This window comes from Lissotriton helveticus, chromosome 3_1 (assembly GCF_964261635.1).
Source record: "Lissotriton helveticus chromosome 3_1, aLisHel1.1, whole genome shotgun sequence".
NCBI lineage: Eukaryota > Metazoa > Chordata > Amphibia > Caudata > Salamandridae > Lissotriton > Lissotriton helveticus.
The window spans coordinates 1,309,686,404-1,309,702,110 of record NC_136061.1 but is presented as its reverse complement, the minus strand read 5'-3'; the positions used below and the strand labels follow the sequence as shown (position 1 = coordinate 1,309,702,110).

The 15,707-nt window shown below is 42.1% G+C and overlaps 1 long non-coding RNA gene across 1 annotated transcript in view; it reads left to right on the top strand.

Moving 5' to 3' along the window:
• Positions 1 to 15,707, top strand: part of LOC144824956 (uncharacterized) — a 43,629-nt gene that overhangs the window by 15,482 nt on the left and 12,440 nt on the right. Inside the window, exons 2-3 of the long non-coding RNA XR_013609205.1 lie at positions 992 to 1,045; positions 1,150 to 1,274. This is a non-coding gene — a long non-coding RNA (uncharacterized LOC144824956). The remainder of the gene's footprint in view (positions 1 to 991; positions 1,046 to 1,149; positions 1,275 to 15,707) is intronic.

Below are 15,707 nucleotides of genomic sequence, written 5' to 3'. Positions count from 1 at the left end.
AATGGATTACTTGAGTTGTCATCCTATTAGTACCTTCCGACAAAGGATTTTGAGTATCTTGTCCTGAACTAAACGGTTGTCTAATTCTTTGTGCTATCTCAGCGGTCTCCTTCCTTGAATTCATTACTTCTAATCTAAGATTTTGATTCTCCTCTCTGACTGCACCTAACTCCTTTTGTATGGTGTCTAAGACTACTCCTAAACTTTGCATATCTATTCCCTCCGCCATCTCTGTTCGGGTGTAAATGCAACTTGGGCACTTCACTCTCTCAGACTTAAGAAATGACTCTGGTTTGGTACTACACGGGAACAGAGATGCTAGATCCCGAATTCACCTAGGCAACAGCCCAAAGCTCGGTTCCACAAGTCTTTAAAATATTACCTTTGGGGGAAGGGGGAATATGGATGAAATAATAAAAGAGAAGAGACTGTTCTGGCTGGTCCCTCTGGTCGTCCGTCCAGTAGACTTCCATCAAATGGAGAACCTGAAGGGAATGAATATTATTAATCACCTACTCTACTTACCCTCTTACCAACTAAGTGTCCCCTAAATTCTCTCTCTTACCGTTACTTTCCAGGAACCCAGCTCCTCTTCTATTTTCACACTAAATAAGTCTTGTCTTTTCTGACTCCATACTAGTTCTCTCCTGTAATTCACAAACAATCTTTTAAACAACTGTCTTAACAACTTTTCCTAAATTCTCCTACTACTTATCTTACTCACTTCACTAATATGGGTTTCCTTCCTATTCTTCTCTGTGGCTTCTTGTTCTTTCGAGGTTTATCTCTCTTGTCAACACTTCTCTTTCTTCCTATAATCACATGTAAATAGTTAGGCTTACTCTGTGGTGCTTATCTCTTATCACAATATATGTGTTCTAAGTCCCTTAACTTACTTGTCGTGCGAGGTTCTTTTATATGTCTTGTCTCTAACTTTCTTCTTTTTCGTTCTGCTATATTTTAATGTCCTCTTCCTTATCTTTATTTTCAGGTTGAACGCCTTGGCTCCAGATTGCCTTGTGACATCTAGCTCTATACTACTTAGGTAAGTATGCCTTTAACTTATAACTGTACAACTATCATACACTTGTTTTGTATTGTTCATTTATATTAACACTTAGCTTTGTCTTCTCTCTTTTCTTTCCTCAGGTGCACCTGGTCCAACTTCCACGCCTTTTCCGTATTTTGTCGAGGTTCTGAATGAAGAGTTGCTGCCGCAAGACCGTTGTCTCTTCTTGGGGGCTAATTGTTCTCAGGGCTTCGCTACTATGCAGGTATTTGAATACTTGAACTCAACTACTTAATATAAATCTCGTAGTCGCGCTAGATGAATATTGTAATATTAAAGAGCGACTATTCTGTAATATACCAAGGATTCCTTAGGAAATTAATACTCGCATTAACTCTAGAAACTATGGTTTGGGGAATCTCTTACTAACGCTCCTCCTCCGGTCAAAACTCTGGTGAAGTGTGCAGTTTCTAACTAGCGCACACTTCACCTGGATTCTTTCGTGCTCGAGACAAGAAACTAGACTGCTAACCTCAACTCGGAACCGGCAGCAATTTTAAGGTGCCGTTTTCGAGTTAATTCAGTCCAGAGGATTCCCTTTGATCGGTTCTTGACGTAACTCCTTCCTTGCCATGTAATTAACCCCACTTGGTGTCTTGGGGTTCTGACAAAGATAAGCAGGAAGGAAAACTTCCTAAGGTAGCGCCTGGGGGTAATTGCGATGAAACTCCACCTTCCACCATGGGAAAGGAAGGAACGCACTCCGACTCTGTCGTCTATGTGGAAGTGGGAATGAAGACATCACTCACGTTATCTGCAACTGCCCCAATTTAAAGACACAAGATGCACTTTGTTACTTCCTTTTTTCAGATATCACGGCATCCGGTCCTGTAGGCAGGCCGTTAAGCTTTGCTTCAACCCCAATAACGTCCAGCTTAACTGTCGCTAACAAAGTTTTTTGAGATAGTAACTAAAAGACTTTAAACCCTGTCATTGTCCGAAACCCACTAAAATGCTTTTTAAGAGTAACATTAATTCACTCTGCTATTTTAGTTGCACTTGCACTTTAATCACCAAGATGTGCCATTCGACCAGAGATGTTACGGTAGTTATTTTAGGACAGCATTACATTAGTCGTAAGAGTTTATGATAATCTCCTTAAAAATAGCTAACTGTATACGTAGCTGATGTGCTTTCTGTCATTATCTGGTTTTAATTGCTTTTAATTGTATTAATCTGTGTACATTGGGAACATTCTTGTAATGTATTTGCAGAGATTTTAATTAATCAATCAAAATAAAATATCTTATCCTGGTATTGACAAGATTGATGGAGATCTGTTTTGATCAGAAATTGATATTTGGACACTTTATTTTACCCTGGTATTTAATGCCATTTTAAATGGACTAAGTATCCCTAAAACTTGGGCAGGGGCTCATATTCTTCCAATATATAAGAAGGGTTGTCCCCTGGACCCTGCCAACTGTAGGTGCATTAGCCTTATAGATACTACACAAAAACATTTTAGTAAGATCATACTTAGCAGGCTCCAGCAATGGCTTGATGAGAATCAATACATCAATCAATTAATCAATCAATCAATCAATCAATCAATCAATCAGGGCTTTATATAGTTCGCTACTCACCCGTGAGGGTCTCAAGGCGCTAGAATGGCAAACTTTGTGTGCCGTCTTTAAGTGGGCTTTCAATGCAATACTTCCACAGTTGACCAGGTATTTATACTGCAGATGATATCCTGGAAGACCATCAGTATAGAGAAGGGAAGGCTATATGACATTTTTGTTCACCTCAGAGCAGCATTCGACCTGGTTCCTAGAACACTACAGTGGAAAAGTTTAGATGAATTGGGCATCCTTGCTCACTTGTGCAGTATAATAGAGAGATTACAGCAGAATAACAATGCTCAAATTAAATGCAGTACGCTGGGTGAAGTAACTGAACCCTTTCTTGTTAACTGAGGTGTAAGACACAAAGCTGTGTATTGGCTCCAAGCCTTTTTACTCTGTTTTTAAATGATTTAAGCCACATGCAAACCAGTCGCAAACGGGCTGATTTGCAGAATCTGCACCTTTGCGACCGGTATTTTTGCGTCATCCCAAATGCAAAGATCGCATTTAAGGAATCGCAAAATTTGTGATTACCTAAATTGCGATTGCATATAAGGAATCGTAAATTGTGATTCCTTAAATGCGATGCATTAAAAAATAAATTGTGATTTCGCAAATATGAATCGCAAATTACCGTCAATCTAAAGTTGATGGTAATTTGCGATTTCTTTGAAAAATGCTCTAAATGTGTAGGAATCGCAATTTTTCTTTGCGATTGCTACATGCATAGGCAATAGCGATTCTTTAATTGCGATTCTTTAAAAATCGCAATTAAAGAATCACTATTGTCTATTTTGATGCATGTGCACCTTAGTTGCTTTTTTAAATAGATGCAACAATAATGCCCCCAGACTAGCAGGCTTGAGGGTCCCGGTTCTTATGTTTCCCGATAATACTCTTTTATTGTCAAAGTCACCCGTGGGATTTCAGCAAATACTTGATCATTTTAGCAGGTTCTGTGTGTTAAGAGGTTTGGAAATTAACATAAACAAAACCAAATATATGGTTTTAAATCCATGTATTACCTCATGCCCTAACCTTACCCTAGATGGTGTTCCCCTTGAACAAGTACACCTCTTTGACTATTAGGGGATCACCCTAGACGAAAAGCTGGACTGGGCACATCATGTTGCAAAAAGAAGGTTTAAACTGGAGAAACAAACTGGGGGGCTGTTGAAGCTGCATAAGGGGTCCCACAGTAGATGTGTATCACCAGTCCTCCAGTTGCTTACTTACCAGGCACTTACGGCTGCCCTCTATGGTGCGGAGATAAGGGGGCACAAAAATCAAAAATCCCTAGTAATGGCAGAAAATAGGTTTATGCAGCAGTTTCAGTGAATACTGGCCAGCCCTCCATTAATACAGCTGAGGTTAGATCTTGGCATTTGGCCGATTTCTGATAAGATTGAACTGTGGCCGCTAATCTTCTGGAGACACCTATGGGCTTCTCTCAAACTCTTGCTCTATGGAAGTGGGCTGGAGGAAATTCTTAGACATCTGATTGCAACAAAAGTCCCCTGGATCAAATGTGTCAAAGACTCCCTTATGGGGATGGGCTTGGTCAATCTTTGGCATAATCAGGTGGGTTGTTGCACTTTAATTACAGCGAAGGAGTTAAAAAGTCAATTTAAAATGTATAAATGTACTAACTTTTTAAAGCATGCACATGGCATTTTATCGTCTTTGTTTTTAGTGGCCAAGGATTATTACCAGTTTGAAAACTTTTGCGATGAAATAGAACCAAATTTAACCCAAAACTTGTATGCCCAGTTCAGACATGGAAATCTACCATTACATGGTTTTACAATCTACCATTACATGGTTTTACGTTCAAATGGTCAGGATTATCAAACAATAATGTCCAGGGGTGCCCTATGTGTGCTTACCAAAAAGAGGATGCACTGCATATGTTATTTTTCTGCTTAGCTGTCAGAGGGGCAAGAGCGAAATGGCTGATTCCCATTTGTAAAAAGCTTGGTACAAGAAGAACGTGGAAGTTTCTAGGATCCTTCGAACCAATGCAACTCCATATCTGGTATTCTCTGTATCAAGATATTTGTTTCACGTTTGGCTAATAAGGAACAGACAGGCTGTTGAAATTAGGCAAAATGGCTCATATTATTTGATTTTTGTTTTATAAATATTTTAATCCCTGGTTTTATTTTATTTAAGAACCAAGAAAATTATTCTTTTTGTCAGTAGGTTATCTATTTAAATGAGTCTAATGCTTGTTTTATTTTTACATTTTAATTCATGATATCCACTGTATTTTGTACTGTGCAACTCTTTTATGGTATTTTACCAAAATAAAGACTACTTAAATTGAAAATTGAGAAATGTTTTTACTGTAGAGGCACTGTCACAAGTTCTAATTTCCCTGGTTATGTCAAGAATAGATTATACCAATTCCCTCTACTTGGGCCTTACTAACTGTCTCACCCGTAGGCTTCAGTTGGTTCAAACACAGGCTTAATGGCTGATTTACCAACTTCCCAGATATTGCCACAACTCCCAAGTGGTGAAAGCTCTCTATTGGCTCCCAGCTGGTCAGAGATCCGCTTTTAAAACATGTTGTACGCTCCCAATAGAAATGTAAGATCTACCCATCTGCACTATCTATGGATCCTTCAATTTAACAGCCAAAGGATAGGATGATCCAGATTCTTAGCTATTGCCGCCGTGTCTGGAAGTTTTTGCCCATGGAAATGAGAACGACCCCTAACTATGGGAAATTCAGACAGCTATTATGAACACGACTTTTTAAGCAAGTCTATAATTAATACCCCGGGCTGCCATTTTTGTTAGTGTACCTTAGCGCCAAGAAACCGTGGTGTATGTGCACTCTATAAATGATAGTACCATAATTTGACATAACAAAGAGTAACTGAAATACATCTTCAGCTCTGAACTATTTTAAGTTTTGAGCTCCAGAAGACTTACTGGTGTGAAATCTTAATGTGTTTCACCAACGTATGCTCCAGTATCTGGTTCCCTGCGTTTGATGAATATTGGGATGGGTATATGGGTCACAAGCTGTACAAAGAACAGGCGAACAGGGAGACAGAGAAGAGTAGGGTGGAAGATCGGTTTATAGCGGCTGTGGCATTAGAGGCAGAACAGCCAGGCAATAGGAAGTCTAGAACATCCCTGGAAGTTTAAGTAGAAATGTAGGGAAGAAACAGATGCCTTGCAATATTTTTGGCTGCATGTTTCCTGCTGTCATTACTTCACACTCACCACTGTACTTTATTGTTTTCTTCCTTTTCCCCAATTCCTACTTGGCCTTCCTGCTTCAGTGACATTGCCACTTCCTGACAGCTTTTGCCAGCTGTGAGCCAGTTCCAACTGGTGGTGGTCAGACAGTGTATGTTTCTTTCTATGCTCGCTGGTACCAGATTGGGATTCTGGTAAATTCTGAGATTCATCAAAGGCCCGAGTTCTAGAATATCAAGTGAGCATATTTTACAGAAGATTCTGTCTGTTTATGAGACCCTCCGCTCTCCTCATATCTCTATCTGCTAATCACTGTTAGTAATGGTTAACAGTTGCCATCATTCAAACGACCACGAGGGCTAAGCCTACTCCTGTTTTTCTTCATCTCTTTCCCTTTCCTACCCAATGCTTCCTCTGCCACTGGGGCAATTACAGAGGTCAGTCATCCCCTTTTCTGAGTAATGTGGATCCCACAGTATGGCATATTGATGGAGTAGCATCTGGGTCTTTGGTTCAAAATTTCACATATTCAGAGAGTACTCACAATACCTTCCATATTAAGACGTATCTTATCTAGATCAGAGTGCAACACACTTTTCAATGAAAAGCTTTTCAGCATTAAAGAATATTTACCATTAGCCAAAAATGTACAAATTGATGAATGGATCAATTATCAACTACAACCTTCTGGGCAGAAGGAGCAGTGCGGGCTATATAAAGCCATTAGTGTATCTATTGTTCTCAAACCTTGTAAATATAAAAAGGCAAATGATGTGTCGCTGATTTTGAATGTTTATTCTGTAAACATCATTACCATGCTTAGAGCAAATGTCTTTCATTTATGGATTGTACAAATGTTAGAAATGGGGTCTCTAGTTGGCAGAGTTAGGTACCTTTGTCCAACTAGGGACCCATGCTTCTAGTCAGGGTAATGGGGATACACACTCTAGATAACCCCTGCTCGCCCCCTTGGTAGCTAGGCACGAGCAGACAGGCTTATCCCAAAGGCAATGTGTAAAATATTTGTACTCAGTACACACAGTAATACAGTGCTAACACCACAAATGGACACCAAACCAGTTTAGAAAAATAAAATATCTTTATCTAAACTTAACAAGAACAAAACAACAAAAATCCAACATACAAGTATTTAGAAAAATGACTTTAAAAAGGTTTTAGCATCCAAATCCATAAAAAACTATGGATGCGTTATTTCTTGCAAAGTACCTGTCGTTGCGACAAAATTCACCTAGCCAAAGAGCTGCAGTGCAGCGTAGCATAGAATAACAAAGGGATTTGTTGATTCCTGAGTCTTTCGTGGATGTGATGCAACAGTGCCGCTGGGCACAGGGAGCAGTGATTTGGGTATGCTCTGTACGGGGAAGCAATGTGTCGATTGTCATATGACTCCGATCCGCGGGTGATGCGTTGGGGAACACTTGCCACACAGGGATGATGTGTGGAAATTCGGGAGGTGTTGGCGAACGATGCGGCTGCGTTGAGCAGCGCAGCATCGATTTCTTCAGCCGTGATCCCTCGATGCGTCGATTCTTGCAGCAGCATCAGGCGCTGTGTTGATTTCAGCAGCGGTGGAGTGATGCGTGGAAATTCTTCTCACACCACACCGTTGCATCGGAAAACTGTTGCAAGAAGAGCAATGCGTCGATTTTTTCGTTGTTGTGTTGCGTTTCCAACTCACAGCAGCAGACACAATCTCCAGAGGCCCCACACAGTCACAGGTAGGTCAGAACTCCCAGCAAGGATGTTCAGGGGAGCTGTGGGTGAAGCATTTGTGTTCCTGAGACTTAAAAACAGTAGGAAAGCTCTACTTAAGCCCTTGGAGACTTTCCTTAAGCGGGGGACACAGCACACAGCAAAGTCCTTCTCCTTTCCTTGGCAGAAACAGCAACTGCAGTGCAACCCCAGACGGTTGTACGGCTTTTCAACGCGTGCTTTTACACCGCGTGCCGTTACAACGCGTTTTTTTCAACGCAAGTCGTTACCACGACTTGCGTTGGAGGGGTGCGGACTTAGGAATTTTTTTATTTACTATTCTAACACCAGCCTACGTACAGTAGGGAAGTTGTTGGATAGTAAATTAAAAAATTCCTTGTCCTGCAGCGCCCTCCAGCGCAAGTCGTGGTAACGACTTGCGTTTTAAAAACCGCGTTGTAACGGCACGCGGTGTAACAGCCGCGTCGTAAAGGCTGTTCCCCACCCCAGACACACAGCAAAAAACAGTACGTCTCCTCCGTTTCTCCAGCTCTTCTCCTTGGCAAAGGTTCCTCTTGATTCCAGAAGTAGTCTGAAGTTTAGGGGTTTTAGGTCTAATACTTATACCCCAAAATGTCTTCGTTCTCTTTGTGCAGGGAAGCCCTGTGCTCAGTCAAAACCAGTTCTGTACTCTCTGCTGCAACCTCTTGGCAGGGGGTGGAGACAGCATTGTGGAAAGCAGACCAGGCCCATTCAGGTGAAAGGAAATCTCCTCCCCTACTCAAAATGCAGCCTAGGTCTATTCAGCCAAGCCCTGACTCATTAGGCTCTCTGGAGGCACTGCTCCTCCCCAGCCACTGACATTCCAAACCCAGACAGTCAATCCACATCCTAGCAGAGGCACACTGGATGGCTAAGCAAGAAATATCTACGCTGCAAATGCGGCCTCTGGCGCACTGCTGCTCGGAGGATGAAGTCCACTTGTGTCCTGAGGTCCTCAGGACATAAGAGGACCTCATCGCCCCACCAGCAGTGCACCAGAAGCTGCGTTTGCAGAGTGGTGTAAAAAGGGGCGTGGCCTCCGACCACCTTTCTGCAACGCAGCTCTGTGGCGCTTAATAGAGGTACCTGGTGGGCTAGTTGACCCTCAGGATTGAAGGGGACTTAATCCTCCAATTTACAACACACCAAGGGGTGTGTTTGCACACTTGTTATATCAGGCCCGCCCTCTCCCTGCACCACTGTGCAAACGCGCCCCCTGGTGCTTTGTAAGTTGGGGTATTAAGTCCCCTTGAAACCTGAGGGTCCCTGGGGCCAACTAGCCCACCAGGTAGCTCCAGTAAGCGCCACAGAGCTGCGTTGCAAGAGGTGTAAAAAGGGGCATGGCCTGGGACCACCTCTCTGCAACGCAGTTCTGTGGCACTTACTGGTGGTACCTGGTGGGCTAGTTGGCCCCCAGGGACCCTCAGGATTGAAGGGTACTTAATCCCCAATTTACAAAGCGCCAGGGGGCGTGTTTGCACACTTGTTATGTCAGACCCCCCCTCCCTGCACCACAGTGCAAACGCATCCCCTGGCTGTGGGGGGGCCACGTGCCCCCCTGTATTCAAATGAATAAGCCCTGGGGAGATGGCAGTCCCCAGGCTGTGGGGGCCCACCCCGGGCCCCAGCAAATTAATCACTTATTGCCCCGGGACCTGGCCCACCTGGGGGTTTCTGGAAAATGAAGTGCGGGAGCCCGCGCTTCGTTTTTAAAAAACTTTCACGGCAGGATTTGCGACACCAGCACAAATTTTGTCGTTTAAAAAAAAAAGGGGGGGTTTGGCCCTGGGGGTCCTTATGGGACCCACTGAGCAGGACTTGGGGATCAGGGTGTTTCTACTCTGCCCCCTTTTTTGTTTTTCAAGCTTTTTTCACTGTTTTCTTGTGACTCAGTGACAGTGAAGCTCATGCCTGGGAGGGTTCGCGAGTCCTCCTCGGTGTTCAGATATCGATATATTTCTTTCTTTAATTTCTCAGGAACTACTGAATGGATTTTCACCATTTAAAAAAAGATCACTTTCTGAACTAAGGACTGCCTTTTTGCCAAATTTGGTGTAATTCCGTTCAGCAGTTCGTGCTGTGGCCTGTTCCAGTTTCTCCAATGGAAATGAACATGTGGGAAACACGTTTTGGGACCCCCCTTTTTTCGGCCCTGCTTCACGAATCACTCCGAAACTTTCAAGACAGGAGCTGACCGGAGCGGGCCAAAATGTTGGAAAATTTCACGAAGATTTGTCAAACGGTGCCAAAGATATTGGCAAAACGAAAAAAACGCTTATATATATATATATATCAACTGGATTTGAAGAGTTTTTCATACATCTTACCACTAAGGTAAATGCACCAATTGTTGAACAAGAACTAGCTCTCAAGAGCAACTCGAGCTATGGGGTGAAGCAGAATCACCTTTCAAACGACATAAACATTTCTACTACTTACTCCACCGCATTGATGTATTTAGTGATTTTTTAGTCAAGGACATAAAGCAAATGGGTGAAAAACCAGCCAAACAACATAAAAAATGAAATGGGCAACAGCGAAGATACTTTGCACTGATCAACAAACTCAAAAAACAACATCTTATTGTTATTTCCAATACGGACAAAGGGGGGTAACATTGTTTTGTGAACATTAAATACTTATAAGGAAAAAATCCAACTACAGTTACAGGACAGTACCTGTTAGGCCAGGGCGTCAAAAGAACAATGGGCCCAAGTGAAAATTCAAACAAAAAAACTACTATTTGAGTGGCAAAAACGATGGACTTCTTATTCAAGAAAAATATAGCTTTCTACGTAATGATCATCCTAAGATGCCAGCCATGCATATCATTCTAAAAATCCATGAGTACCCATGAAACCATCGGGACGACCGATTATTTCAGCTATATGTGGTCTATATGACAACATATCTTAGTATTTTGACTACTTCTTGCAGCCTTATGTCCAACATTATCTTCCTTCATTAAAGATACTGGTGATTTCCTTAAAGTAATTTATGATATGCAATGGGACACGATTATCTATCATAGTGACTGAGTAAGAGCAGTTGAAAATTACTTGAGCAGCAGACCACTGGCACTACACCAACATACCAAAATATTGATCAGGATGATTCAGGAATGTTTATGTACCAACTTTTTCCTATTTGATAATTGTATGTTTCAGCAAATACAGGGGGCCACGATGGGCACCTGCTTCTCCTCTAGCTGCATATGTTTACACATGGGCTGGTGGGAGAAGCAGGTGCTCAAAGTGGATTGCTCCGGAGAGTGGTCTGGTTACCCCCACATTGATGACCTCTTCATCCTTTGGAGAGGGTCAGAATAAAGTGCCAAGGACTTTATATCACACATCAATGTCAACAAACTTAATCTCAATTTCATCAAGGAAATCAGCCAAAATAAGATATATTTTCGATACCTGGAGGTATTTGTCGCAGCAGGCACATTAAAAACTAAACTCCATAGAAAAAGCACAGCCGGCAAATCAATTTTGCATGTGTCTAGCTTTCATCCAAGACATTTTTAAACTAGTATCCCCTATGGCAAATTAATGCACGCCAAAAGAATTTGCAGTCTACCCCAACACATCATGTCCAGTCAGAAGGACATGATACAGAGATTCACAGAAAGAGGATACGGCACACCAACATTCACCACTGTACTGGAAACGATTAGTAAAGTATCTAGGGAACATAATTTATTTGGCCAAGGCAAAACACCAGAGACAGACAGCAGGCTACTTTTAATAATGACATACAGTAACAAATACAAACAACTAGCAAAGGGAGTTAAAAAGAATTGGCATATAATATGTTCAGATTCCAAACCACAACTAATCTACTGTAGAGCCAGTTTCTATTAGGGTTAATTTCATTCATGTATTCAACCAGGGAGCTTAAAGCCAAAAATCGGGACAAGCTCCTGATCAAAGTATAAATCAATTATTCCAAAGGTCAGACTTACATACAAAAACAGACCGACAGAAAAACTTATTTGTATCCACCAGGCAAATTTAATTATACTTGTATTCAGGTCGAAGCTCTTTTACATATTTTTTGGAGTAACAGGTGAGGTGAGGTTGCTCCAAGGGGGAACGTGCTAGTAGAAGGAGAGGTGCTCAGTATAGAAGAAAAAAAGGGAAGGATTCAGGGACATAGAAGAGAGAACATTGCGTATTATTTAACAGGGGAGCAATATGAACGGTTATTTATTTATTTACAGTTTTCTATAGCGCGGACATGACCCATGGGTATCAGAGCGCTTAACATCAAATGGTATGGGTTACAAACACAAAGTATATAAAGCAATAAGATCGTACAGACTTAATAATGCCTTTTTAGACCTAGTATCTAATAGGCTGATATAGGGGAAAACAATAACGGGGCGGTATTAATTGAGACTTAAGTTACAATGTTCTGGGGTAGTATTTCTTTGAGGTTCAGTCAAATCCTATTCCCATATTGGGTATACGGTCATACAATCAGTGACAAGTCTTCGGTAGCGTTTGTCTTGTTATGGGAGGAACTTGCTCATAAGAAAGTTCTTGATTTCTTTCTTGAATGTTATAGTGTTTGTAATTTTTCTGATGTTTGCAGGAAGGGAGTTCCATATCCCGGGGGCTACACCTGAGAGTGTCCTCTCATATGTTTTTTTCTTCTTAAAGATAGGTGGTTTCAGGAGTAGATAATTGGCACTCCTGACAAGTCTGTTTCTTCCTGAGATTTCTATTTTGTGGGCTAGATATTTAGGTGTGTTGTGATGAATCGCTTTATGGGTGATACATGCAATTTTCATCTGTACTCTGGCTTCGTACGGTAACCAGTTTAAGGCCTTCAAGTGAGGCGAGATATGATCAAATTTCCTTGACCCTGTAATAAGCCTTGCCGCTGAATTGAGGCAAGCTTTTAGGGGTGCTGTTCATATTTTTGGTAGGCCAGCAAGTGTAGTGCACCTGGAGAACCGGGCCTTATGGGCCTAGCGGCGCAGGGCATGCCTGAGATCTCCGGGTTCACCTGCCTTATCAGACAGAGACACGAGACACTCTGTTCGGCGTAGAAAATCAGGTTTATTAGCTGCAGCTAAGCACAGTTATCCAAGAAGTACAGAAGTATATTCTTAGGAGACTGCCACTTAACTCCGTGGCTCACAATCTATTATAGTATACATGTTCACAATGCCCACTCCCAAAACATACAACATTGACGAATAGGAATAGTTTGAAAACAAGTTATCGATTGTCAAAACACGCCCTCCTTTCAGACCCCGTGTGCTCTCCTCCCCTCAAGTTAATCAACACTAGTGCCCGTAATCTAATTTGCAGGTGGTAGAACATGTTTGAATGCTTCAAAGGATAGTTTATGTAACAAGAGAATACACGAAGAGAATAGTGAAGGTCAGTCAAATAGAATGAAGTCGAAAAGAATGGTGGGACCCAAACAGTGGAGTTAGACAAGGATTAATCAGTCTAGACGTGGATTTAACTAACTCGGCCAGACACTGACATCGGTTTCTTAGACAAGGACAAGAAGGTTATTTTTTAACAGGAGAGGCAAGCAGCTGAAAAGGCAAAAACATATGTTCGACGTGTCGCCTGAGTGAGGGAAACACAAAATGGCGGCTGACACAAAATGGCGGCTGACTACGAAGCAAAGTCGAAAATCACGGAACCTCAGCCCTCCTTTTGCCATTACTCAGGCAAAACACAACGAACTCACGCTAGTCTGAGTCAATGTCAATGGTCATGAGGTCATTGAGCTGTTGCTGCACCATCATCTTAATATTCTCCGTTTGCTGTGACATAGGCTTTGGGACACATAAAGTGGCACACAGACCACAGATAGCAGGACCACATTGCAAACAGAGACAGCAAGAGAAAATGATGGCTAAGATCATCCCGAGGAAAGTTAACACTTTCCATCCCCATGTGGACAGTAGTCCCCAAAACCATCCCATCACAGACCAACTGCCTGAGTCCTGATGAATAGACTCGGAAATGACATGTAGCTTAGAAATGGCTTGGTATACTGTAGGAGCATTATCCGGAATGTAAATGCAGCAACTAGACCTGATCAATTTACAGACTCCTCCTCTATCAGCGAGAACAATGTCTAACACCATTCTGTTTTGTAAAGTCATAAGACGATCCGCCTGAAGTTCAGCCGTCAAATTACTCAAGGCTGCAGAAGTTACATTTATCGTAGCCTCGACGACACGAACCAACTGTCTAATGTTTCTGCTATTGACCATTGGGCCCCAGAAGGGAAGAAACCCTTTAATAAAGTCTCCTCCCTCTTGTCCAGCTGTGTCTCCCGAATCAATAACCCCTCTACCATATCTTTTCCTGTGGTGTCCTGAAGGAGCAGTGTATGTAGGGGGAAGTAAAAAGGCTATATAGCATGTTCCCGAAAAATAGGCAGGAAGCCATGTGTAGGCCCTATCATGACAAACAAAATATGTACCTTGAGATGGTACTAACGGAGAAGAAATCAAGGGGGAATAGACATAAGTATGGGAACAAACACTCCTTTCCTATTTATTTTTATTATTCTGACCAGTTATTTGCAAACACAGGGTGCCTTTATGAGGTACAGTCCAAATCGGTAGGGATCTTCTTTCTTTGGCTCTATCAGTAAGGCTAGTAATGTAACAAGTCACATTCCAACCATCATATGCCCTTTTCTCATCCACTGGAATCTTACTGATGTCGGCAATTTTGGCCATAGTTACTATTCCTTTAATCAAAGGATTGTGACTATAGTCTGATCCACCAGTATAGATATCACCAGGAGGATATCGGAGTTGGTTATGATATGCATTGGAAAACATAGCCAGATAAGCCCAAGCGGAACCTTCATATGAAAATGGAAGAACCAAATATGGCTTCCCTTTCTCAGCGTTATGAGGCAGAAGCCCACAAACCCAGCAATCAGTAGTATTAACTACCAGTTGATGCTGATGTAACAACTGAATGAAAGAATTGTTGAAATATTCTGGTCTCCTGACTTGTTCATGGTCTGGGAGTGTGTAGAACTTATACGGAAAGTTAGTAGGAGAAGAGAGCAAAGGAAAAGTAGTCGGAACAGGTGCTTGCTGCATAGTGTGGACAATCCATCCCACAAACGCTAATAAGATACATAAACACACCAAAATACATAGTGCTACGCCACATCTATTAAATAGCAATTTCTTATACTTATTTCTTTTCACAATCATAACATCATGCCCTTTCATTTTAGTATCCACTACTCTAAAGGCGTTGCTAACGATAATCTTCCTAGATCACTTGGCTGTGATTATTAGCCGTTCTATGACACTGCAAGTTCTGTTGACCTAGTCACTATTCAGGTCACAGCTCAAGACTCCTACCGTGACCCTGCAACTTGGTGGATAGTGGAAAGGAAATGTCTTTATTCAAGAAAAAAAGGTAATCAAAGGACAGGGAAAGAGTTCTTAATTAATGTTCAATTGTCTTTGGACACCCTGGATCTTAAGTTGTACCGGGTCTTGCCAGATACCGTTTGCTCCTTAAACAGGCTTTCTGGGTTAGTGGTGTCCAGTCTCAGGTGTGATGGGACAGCCTCTTGTAGCACATCATCATCTTCATTTTCAGAGTTTGTCCAGTCCAGGCGTGCACTACTAAAAGGTACGAAACGGGGTACTTTTTCGCACTCGTTGTCTCCAATGCCTTCTTGAACCCACTGATCATAGGGTAAGGGCAGGGGTACCCTCTTACAGTGCCCGCCGTGGACCCAATTTTTCTTCCCCATGACCTTCACAGCTGTACGTGTTGTCAGAAGGACTTGTCTCGGTGGCCCCCAACGAGGTTCCAGATTCCTCTTCCTCTGGAAATTCTTAACACAGACGAAATCCCCAGGTCGAATGGAGTGACCTGGATCTGTGGAGGCCTCTGGCAAAGTGTTTTGGACCTGTTGATGAATAATACGTAATTTAGTGGTGAGGTCATGCAAGTAGTCAACCAACAATGGATATGGGATGTCGGAATATCTTTTTGGTCGAGGAACTCCCCAAACATTAGCTGGGCGTCAAAAAACGACCTCATAAGGACTAAGTCCTAAACAAGAGTGCACAGTTGTTCTCG